General features: G+C 40.0%; 1 non-coding gene and 1 pseudogene across 1 annotated transcript; both read left to right on the top strand.

Annotated features, from left to right (window-relative positions):
- Nucleotides 1-4,756: 4,756 nt before the first annotated feature.
- Nucleotides 4,757-5,073, top strand: LOC121030336 (dynein light chain roadblock-type 1-like; annotated as a pseudogene).
- Nucleotides 5,074-7,113: 2,040 nt separating this feature from the next.
- On the top strand, nt 7,114-7,185 carry TRNAQ-CUG (transfer RNA glutamine (anticodon CUG)). Its single transcript has one exon. It is a non-coding gene; the product is annotated as a tRNA-Gln (tRNA).
- Nucleotides 7,186-9,889: the final 2,704 nt, after the last annotated feature.

Genomic DNA, 9,889 nt, shown 5'->3' with positions numbered 1-9,889 from the left:
AGTGTTCACTGAGTTTTTTATTTTAATTAAGGTTATTTATTTATTTTGAGAGAGAGCACGAGCGAGGAAGTGGCAGAGAGAGGGGGGGAAAGAGAATCCCAAGCAGACTCCGTGCTATCAGCACAGAGCCCAACGCGGGGCTCAAACTCACAACGGTGAGATCATGACCTGAATTAACATCAAGAGCCGATGCTCAACCGACTGAGCCACCCAGGCACCCCTAAATGTTCACTGAATTTCTAAGAAAAATAAGGAATAATTTTAGTGGCAATTTATATTCCTAGATCTTAAGGATATTTCAGGGAAATAAACATTAAATTTTGTTTGACAGCTGAAAACTAGTAAAGTGATATACCAAGGCTATTCAATAAAGTTTGGGTGAAAGTATATAAATGCAATGATGCATCAGTGGTCCTGACTTTCATATCCTTACTCAAAATAGTAAGCTTTTCTTCAATAGTAGAGTTTGAAAATTAAATTCAAAATATCGCTTATTTGAAAGGGAGACACTTTTGCATGGCTGGTGGGAATGCAAACTGGTGCAGCCACTCTGGAAAATAGTATGGAGATTCCTCAAAAAGTTAAAAACAGAACTACCCTATGATCCAGCAATCGCACTACTAGGTATTTATCCAAAGGATACAAAAATGCTGATTTGAAGGGACACATGCACCCCAATGTTTATAGCAGCGCTATCAGCAATAGCCAAATTATGGAAAGAGTCCAAGTGTTCACTGACTAATGAAGGGATAAACAAGATGTGGTGTATATATACAATGGAATATTGCTCAGTGATCAAAAAGAAGGAAATAACGTGGCTAGAACATGGATAAAGTACATTATGCTAAGCAAAATAAGTCAGTCAGAGAAAAACAAATGTATGATTTCACTTATGTGGAATTTAAGAAACAAAACAGATGAACATAGAGGAAAGGAAGGAAAAATAAAGTAAGATAAAAAGAGAGAGGGAGGCAAACCATAAGAGACCCTTAAATACAGAGGACAAGCTGAAGGCTGCTGGAGGATGCTGGGTGAGGGGATGGGCTAAATGGGTGATGGGCATTAAGGAGGGCACTTGCTGGAATGAGCCAGGGGTATTGTATGTAAGTGATGAATCACTGAATTCTACTCCTGAAACCAATACTATGCTATATGTTAACTTGAATTTAAATTAAAAAAACAAAAACAAAAACAAAATCACAATCACTCATTTGATTTTATACTTCCACTTCCTATAATACAGCCTAAGAAAATAATTCTAAAAATAGAAAAAGCTCCATGCTCAAAGATTTGACGCAGCATTATGCATAACTGAAAATTTTTAAATAACTAAAATGTCCGGTGATATCTGAGGATGTAATCTTGAGTATATCAGCTGTATGGAATTGTATGTGGGCCTTTTTGCATGTCAGAGTCACATAACTGGGACATACTCTGACCCAGTGTGAAGATCACTGTACCTGGATCATTTCTTCAGGGATGCCTAAAAATGTACAGTATATCTTTTCTATTTTGAGGTAGCAAAAAGTGGTATTTTGATATCTATAACCACTTCTCTCTCCTGTAACTTATTCTCACGTTAGTTCTGAAAGTATGATCAAATAAGTCTACATATTAAAAAGAATGCCTGGAAATTTTGCCAAATGTCAACATATTATAAAGTCAATTGTGTGGTTGACCAGAGAAAAGGGCATACAGCAAACAAACAGACAGAAAATTCCCTGTTCTCAAATTGTTTATGCTCTTGTGAAGCTAGCACGCTAGAAAAAATTTTGAAAACCTCATTGAAGCCTACTTTAAAATATAGTATAAATCAAGTGCATAAACCCTGAGGGGTTTTAGCATAAAAGGGGCTAAACCAAGTCAGGTGGTGCTAATCAAGGTCAGCACACCGGAGCCAGGAACGGGTCAGGACCCACACAGAGCCTGCTGCAGTGTTTCTGCAAAGTTTTAAGGGGCATGAACAATGTACAGTCACTGATCCAGTTGGTGGCATATTTGCTCCCTTCATAATCTGCTTCCTATATAAGCTGTTACTGAGGAAAACAAATGCAGACACATCGAGTCTGTGAACAGATGGTGCTTCTGTATGATGAAGAAAAAATGAGGGTGAGAGGGACAGCAAGTTTAGAAAAGATGGCTCTCTCCCCTGCACCCCCCACCATTGTCTGCTGGTTTCCTCCTGGCCCTCCTCCTGCTAGCCCCAGCTCTCTCTTCAGCTCCTCCCACCTTTGTTAGGATGAAAGAGGTTACAGGTTAGAGAGACAGAAGATGATGCTTAATCCTAAATCCCCTTTGTGCATTTTAGTTGAGCCCTTGTCTCCCAAAGTAAAATAAAAAGGCTAAGGCAGCTGTAAAATGGCAGCGAGGCCGTACACAAAGAGCACGGGGCATATGGTGACCTTCCTTTTTCCGAGACGGGTTGAGCCTTCGTTGTCATGCTAGGGGGTTGTTCTTAAATGTCATTTGGAGGCTATTGTTTGTCTGAGGCCCAGAAGAATGTGACCGTCTTGCTGAGCTGGAAGGAAAAAGAATCCAAAAAGGGTTTATGGAAATGCCTGGAAATTTTGCCAAAATGTCAGTGTACTAATTGTCTGCCGTATTACATCTAAGGCAGCTCCATCTCTGTGTATGGGTTTGAAAGTGTATGTGTACTTTGTTATTGTCCTTTGGTTCTTTTTGCCTTGTTTTGGATCAAGATTCTATAGTATTACAGCAAAGGTGGTGTGGTGTGTGTTACAACGAAGTGTTACACTATAGTGACAGTGACCACTCTAATCAGATTTTCCAGAGTTGTTCTTATTTCTATGTGTCTACTTAGTACTCTCCTACTTGTCAGATCACGTTTGTCCATGTGTTTAATTCCAAAAATAAATTACTATTGGTCCCCTGTTTATTATGAAAACATGTACACGATAGGCATGAATAAATACGGAAGGAAGGAAGGAAGGAAGGAAGGAAGGAAGGAAGGAAGGAAGGAAGGAAAGAAGATAATGAATAAATGAATGATTGAAAGTGCTATGCTAGGAGATGTCCAGAAACTTAGACTTCAGTTCTTTTTTTTTTTTTTTTAAGTTTATTGGTTTATTTTGCGAGAGAGAGAGCGAGTGCGCGCGCCAGGGAGGGAGAGAGAGAGAGGGTGAGAAAGAGAATCCAAGCAGGCCTGGGGCTGTCAGCACAGAGTCCAATGTGGGTCTCAAACCAATGAGCCGTGAGATCATGACCTGAGCCAAGATAAAGAGCTGGACGATCGTGACCTGAGATCAAGAGTTGGGCACTTAACTGACTGAGCCACCCAGGTGCCCCACTTAGACTTCAGTTCTTTTTTTTTTTTTTTTTAATTTTTTTTTTAAATTTTTTTTTTTTTTTGGGACAGAGAAATACAGAGCATGAACAGGGGAGGGGCAGAGAGAGAGGGAGACACAGAATCGGAAACAGGCTCCAGGCTCTGAGCCATCAGCCCAGAGCCTGACGCGGGGCTCGAACTCACGGACCGCGAGATCGTGACCTGGCTGAAGTCGGACGCTTAACCGACTGTGCCACCCAGGCGCCCCTAGACTTCAGTTCTAACTTCACCACTATTTGTGTGGCACTTGACCAGGAGAAGTAACCTCCTAGGTCTTTGGTTTCTTCATCTAGCAAACGTCCAGACACATCTCATTTATTTCTGAGATCCATCCAGACCCCAAGAACCTATATTCTAATAAAAGATGGCTTCATCCTTCATTTTTAAGCCCTTTTTCTTAGTTCCTGGTCTGATGACTTAATTGTGACTAATCAGATTTACTGGTCCTCGACCAAACATGGGCAATGACATTTAAGTTTCTCTATCCTAAGGTAGGTGGAGAGCCCAGGACTGGTAGTCACTAAAAGAACAACCTATCACGGGGGGAATATACACAGAAACAAGATCATTTAGGCCTACTGTATTTCTTTAAGGAGAAAATGAGTATAAGCTTTAGGGCAGAGGGGATATCAAGTGTAGAGGCAAAAATTAAAGGAAACTTAGTCAAGAATTTTAATAGATGATTTAAGAATAATATACTAAGTGAACTGAAAGACGTAAAAGTGAAATATGAGCAATTTGGGGCTTGTGTGGGGCTGTTCCATAATGAAGACAAGACATCTGAACATACAGCCAAAGAAAGAATGCCTTGGACTTAGCTGCACGCACTCAAAATGTGGTCCAAGTTATAAGAGAAGACATGAGGGGTATTTTTGAAAATCATTTTTATTCTGATATTTAATGTTGCTACAAAGAATGTTGTAATCTAATGCAGTAGCTAAGTGAAAGCTGATAAAAATATAAGAAATGCATCCCTTCAGAGCCCAGGGTCTCTAAGGGGCCCTCCAAGCTGGAGTAAGGTGAGAAATCCTAAGCAAAAGAGCTAGCAACTTCTCCTTCAACACCCATACCCCTCAGCAGGCTGGAGGAGGAGGAGGAGGGGGGGGAGGGGGAGGGGGAAATGTGGGGAAGAACTCTGTGTCTGTGCATGTTTGGGGGTTCATCTCCCAGGGAGACCCCACAGTACTACCACACATACTGCAGAACACCACCACTGAACAAGCAGTGTGTGCTGTTCGCTACATTAGCAATAGAATTAATGTTTTAGTTAACTGATTCCATTTTTACCCGATGCTTTTTACTGATCGAACAGGGAGATAAAGGGATCTGTTTTTAGAACTGATAATTTTTTAAAAGAAAGAGAATGAGCGGCTGAGTGCCAGTGTCACAGAACTACCCAATCAGTGGGAGATGGCAGAGGTAGAGGAGACACTGAAGCCACTTCAGAGAAAGAAAGGAGTACAGGGAATCACGGTGGTGAGGACAGGCCTTCCCATCAAGAGCACCATGGACAATCCCACCACCGCACAGTATGCCAACTTCATGCACAACCTCACCTAAATGCCCGGAGCACCATGCATGAAATTGACCCCCAGAATGACCTCAACTTCCTTTGAATTTGCCCCAAGAAAAATGAAATTATGGTTATACCAGATTAAGACGATTTCCTGAGTGTGATTCAGAATCCAACTGAATCCACGCTCTTGGCTTCCTGCATCATTCCTTAATTGAATAGCCTCCAAGAATTATAATATTAATCATGTCAACAAACTCACAGGTGAAAATCACCTTTAGAGCCTACTTCGACAAATCCAGTGACCAAAGTCATCAAAGTCATCCCTCTGCTGGCCAATCACCCTGAGTTCTTGGGAGGGCCTTCTTTCTTCGCCTCCAGATCCTGAAGCAAGAGCTCTGAGCAGCCCACACCGTGCTTCCTTCTGTTCAATTTGTCACCCTTGGAAAAGGCTGTTTTTCTTTAACTAAAAATAACTGAAATGCTAAAAAGGAGAGAAAGAATGATAAAGAAAGAAAAGAAGAAAGGAAAATGGGGAGGAAAGAAGAGGCGAGGGAGGAAAGGAAGAAAATGTGCAGCAACCCTTCTGTACCCAAAGTCAAAGATCTTGCTGCTGTCCAAGTCCAGGCTCAGAGTGTCGTTTCTTGCTAAAATCCTAGCCTTTGGTCCTGGCCAGGAATGTAAACTGCTGGTCAACAGGATAAAACTCTGAACTTGTCTCCAGTATCTACCGAAGTTCCCAGCAGCATCCAGAGACAAAAAACAAAACAACTGAAGTTTTTGCATGGCCCTGAAGCAAGGAGAAGAAACTGTCAGCTGCTCTCCACTCCCTACTGCCTGTGTCCTGTGAGCCCCCTCCTTGCTTAGGAACACTCAATTGAGAGTGAAAATTTTTTTCTAAACATAGGCTATCCACATTAGATTTTGCACAATTTTACTAGCTTTGCCATCGATCAAAGTACCTATTCCGTCTAAAATAATAATAATAATGATAATAATAATGATAATGATAATAATAGTAATATCAATCATATATTGAGCACTTATCATGTGCTAGGTTGTGTTCCAAGCACTTTTCATGTATTAACTTACTTAATCCTCACAGGAACCCCACTGGGAAGTTACCAAGTATTAGTCCCATTTGCAGATGAAGAAATTGAGGCAGATGAGGTAAAGATGTTTACTGAGGTCATGTGACCAGGATCAAGTATAGGCATTCTGGCTGCAGTGTCCATTTTCCTAATCCTGATACTGTGTGATATTAAAAGCTTTTTTGTGGGAATTAAGCCTCCTTATTTTCACTTAACTTCCTCCTTGTTAAACCATACGTAATGCTTTAGCTTTCATTTCTTCAATGAAATCTGGAATCAGAATCAGGTAAAAAATACATATATAATATAGATCTACACATATATGTATGTATATGTATATTGAAACAGAGTAGTTCAAAGAGATTGAAGTCTGAGAAAGCTTTGGAAGCATATTTGTTCATTTTAGAAGATTTTCAGCAAAAATGCCAGTGCTTTTAATCTCTGCTCCCATATGTTTAAAATAAAAAGCTTTCATTAGAGCAAGTCATTGAACTAAGATGTAATTTTAAAAAGAAAGAAAGAAAAGAAAGGGAAAGGAAAGGAAAGAAGAAAAAGAAAGAAAGAAAGAAAGAAAGAAAGAAAGAAAGAAAGAAAGAAAGAAAGAAGAAAGAAAAGAAAGGGAAAGGAAAGAAGAAAAAAAGAAGCAAAGGAAGGAAGGAAGGAAGGAAAGAGTCCTGAAAATGACCCAGAGTCACTGTCTCCCAAGAAAATGATAAATAGGACCACAGATATAAACAGTTTTAAAAATCTAAAAAAATATGTGTTTGGGTTTAGTTTGGATATTTTTTACATGTACCTCTAATCAACAAGGATGGCCACTGTTACCATTTTGGAGCACTTCCTCCAATAAGCATTAATATTTCTAACCACAATCAATGCTTACATCATTTAACTCTTATATGGGGGTTTGGGGGGAATTTTTGTGCCTTAGAAAGGGCCCACATAGCCTTGGGGAAAGAAATGGTATTAATGTGTTAAAAGAAAGCACTCGTGGCACCAAAAAACCCACAAAAAAGTTCCATGAAGAGGTTAGTTCTGCTTTAAATAAAAGTCTATGTTTAATACCGTTGAGCGTTTACTACTTCTCATCCACAGAATGGACTCTTGCAGCATCAGAACAACCTGCCAGGTGAATAGCTAGATTCTAGTTATTAAAACAAAGATCCAGGGCTGGCTCAGTTGGTAGAGCATGCAACTCTGAATCGCAGGGTCATGAGTTCAAGTCTCATGTGGAGCATGGAGCCTACTAAAAAACAACAATGACACAGATCCAATCAAATAAGAGTTTTGAGATTATGAAAATGAATAAAAGAAATTAATGACTGGAAATGTCTACGTTTTAAACTTTAACCCAATTTTTTACCCCATTGTCAAAGACATAGTTTCATTTGACCATTTCCTTTCTTGAGTTCCTTGGATAGGTTTGGTACAATACAACCACTACTAGAACATAGCTCAATGACCTTTAAAACATTAAGATGCGGGGCGCCTGGGTGGCTCAGTCGGTTGGGCGGTCGACTTCGGCTCAGGTCATGATCTTGCGGTCCGTGAATTCGAGTCCTGCGTCGGGCTCTGTGCTGACAGCTCAGAGCCTGGAGCCTGTTTCAGATTCTGTGTCTCCCTCTCTCTGACCCTCCCCCGTTCATGCTCTGTCTCTGTCTCAAAAATAAATAAATGTAAAAAAAAAAATTAAAAAAAAAATAAAACATTAAAATGCTTGCTGAATTGGAAAAAAAATAAAGAGAGGCCAGATTTTCAACGGTAGTCCAAAATCTCCCTGTGGAATGTCTAATGCATGAGGAGTTTATAGAAAAGATTGATAATTGTGTTCAAGGGCATCCACATTTTCTTATCTGTCCCCCAACACAGATTGTGTGATACTTGTCAGTTGTGACCTTATGTAGCTCAGGTAAACGTATGTAACTTATAGTGGAGTTGTAATTTTGTGGGCAGTATGGTGTGACCCAGTGGTTCTTTACCCTAGCTGCTTAGTAGAATCACTGGGTGAGTTTCTTGAAAACGCTAATGCCCTGGCCCTAGCCCAGACCAATTTCTTGAGTATCTCTAGGTGTAGAATAGGGGCACTGGTGTATTTTCAACTCCAAGAGAATAGTATTATGCAGCAAGGCTTGAAGCATACTAGTACAGAGAAACCACACAGGCTTTGGAGTCAACTAACACTGAGCTCAGAGACTGGCATTGTCCCTGATTGATTGTGCAAATTTGAATCTTGTTTCATTGTCTGGAAAAGGGAGATGATAATCCCTGCTTCCATAAAGCCACTGTAACTATTAGATGAGAAAGTATGTGGAACATGCTTGGTAAACAGTAAATACCTATTAGTGCCAAGTTATTTTCCTATGTATCTTCATGTTTTTAAAAAAATTATTTAAATTTTTAAAATTTATTTTAAAGTTACTTATTTCAGCAATCTCTACACTCAGTGTGGGGCTCAAACTCACTACCCAAAGATCAAGTTGCATGCTCTTCTGACTGGGCCAGCCAGGTACCCCTACCTTCGATTGTTTTATTTCTCTAAAATGTAATTTTGCTAAATTATTTCCAGAAAGTAGCTCAAATATCCAACGTCTTTTCATTCTGTCTCAAGGAATTGCCTTTGCGAAGCTATGGAGTCCCTGGCTAAGGAGCTTGTCTGCTGGGACTGTGCAAGAACAAGCCAAGTGTGAATGCCACGTTTTGAGCAACAAGTCCATATCCATTGCCTCGGCATCGGAAGAACAGAAAGGTCTTCCTGTTATCTGTATCTGATCAGATCTAACATGTAGATTCTTCTCCCTTTAGGAAATGACTCAAAGCAGTCCAGAGTGTGCCTGCAAATGCTCCCTGTTCAATGACTTGCTGAATAATAAGGGTTCTGGTATCCCTTCCCAGTGATACCCTACGAATGTGGGCTGCAAGGGGAATCTAACCCTAGGAACTTTCTTTAAAATAAGATAGACAAGGTGGCATTAAGACCACAAGAGGTCTCATCTTAATGACCTTGAGATGCCCCATGAGCTAGCTTTGTGACGAGGCACAGAGGAAGTAGATATTGTTGGATATATCAGAGGTCGTCGTTACATGTGGACCTTGCAAGGACAGCAGCTGTGCTTTCCTGACAGTCTGACTCCAGCATGGAGTGGGTGGGGGAGAAGTAGCTAGGCTTTTTCCCCGGCAGTGCCCTTTTCCCATCTCCAATTCAAGCCTTAAACAGTTGAGACTTCCCACCCCACTCAACATTCTGGAAAGGACCAGGAATTTTGTTGACTTCTGTGTTCACTTCAGAAAGAGAGAATTATTTATATTTTTGTTATCATATTTCAATGACCTAAGTTAAACCCTATCCTCTCTTCCTTAGTATTATTTTGCCATGAAGCAATATATGCATTTTGGGGTTCAAGTTTGGATTCTCACCAGTTAGAAAAAGCTCATAATGTATTCGTTGAGTCAAAGACCGGAAACTTTAGTACCAACAGCCATGGCAACTGCATCAAAAGAAGGCCACTGGAATCTATCTACTTCAAATACGTCCACATTTCTTGTCACATCTGCGGTGCATTGCAGGGCTGAAATCTGTAGCTTTTCAACATAATATGTGTCTAGATCAAACAATATTAAATAATCATTAAAATCTGCTTTGTCCTTCTTGAAGAGCTGCTCATAGCTTCCCATTGTGCTATGTGTATTAAGAGAACGCTGGATGTTATATAAAATGTGAATTGCAACTGTCTTGTGTGGTAGACAGTTTACTAAAGTATTATCCAGAACACATGCTATCTGATTTACTAACTTATTATCCATTAAAAAAATCCTTGGGTAAATAAATGTGTAACTAAAAGAATTGTTACTCTGTATAATCAGATGAATGGATACAAACAGGGAAGATTGCTGTCATTATGCTGTATATTGTGCTAAACAGATGCACATGATTTTTTTCAG

Source organism: Herpailurus yagouaroundi, unplaced genomic scaffold, assembly GCF_014898765.1.
Source record: "Herpailurus yagouaroundi ecotype Mexico unplaced genomic scaffold, PumYag 140, whole genome shotgun sequence".
In the NCBI taxonomy this organism is placed as follows: Eukaryota; Metazoa; Chordata; class Mammalia; order Carnivora; family Felidae; genus Herpailurus; species Herpailurus yagouaroundi.
This window is presented reverse-complemented; position numbering and strand designations above follow the sequence as displayed.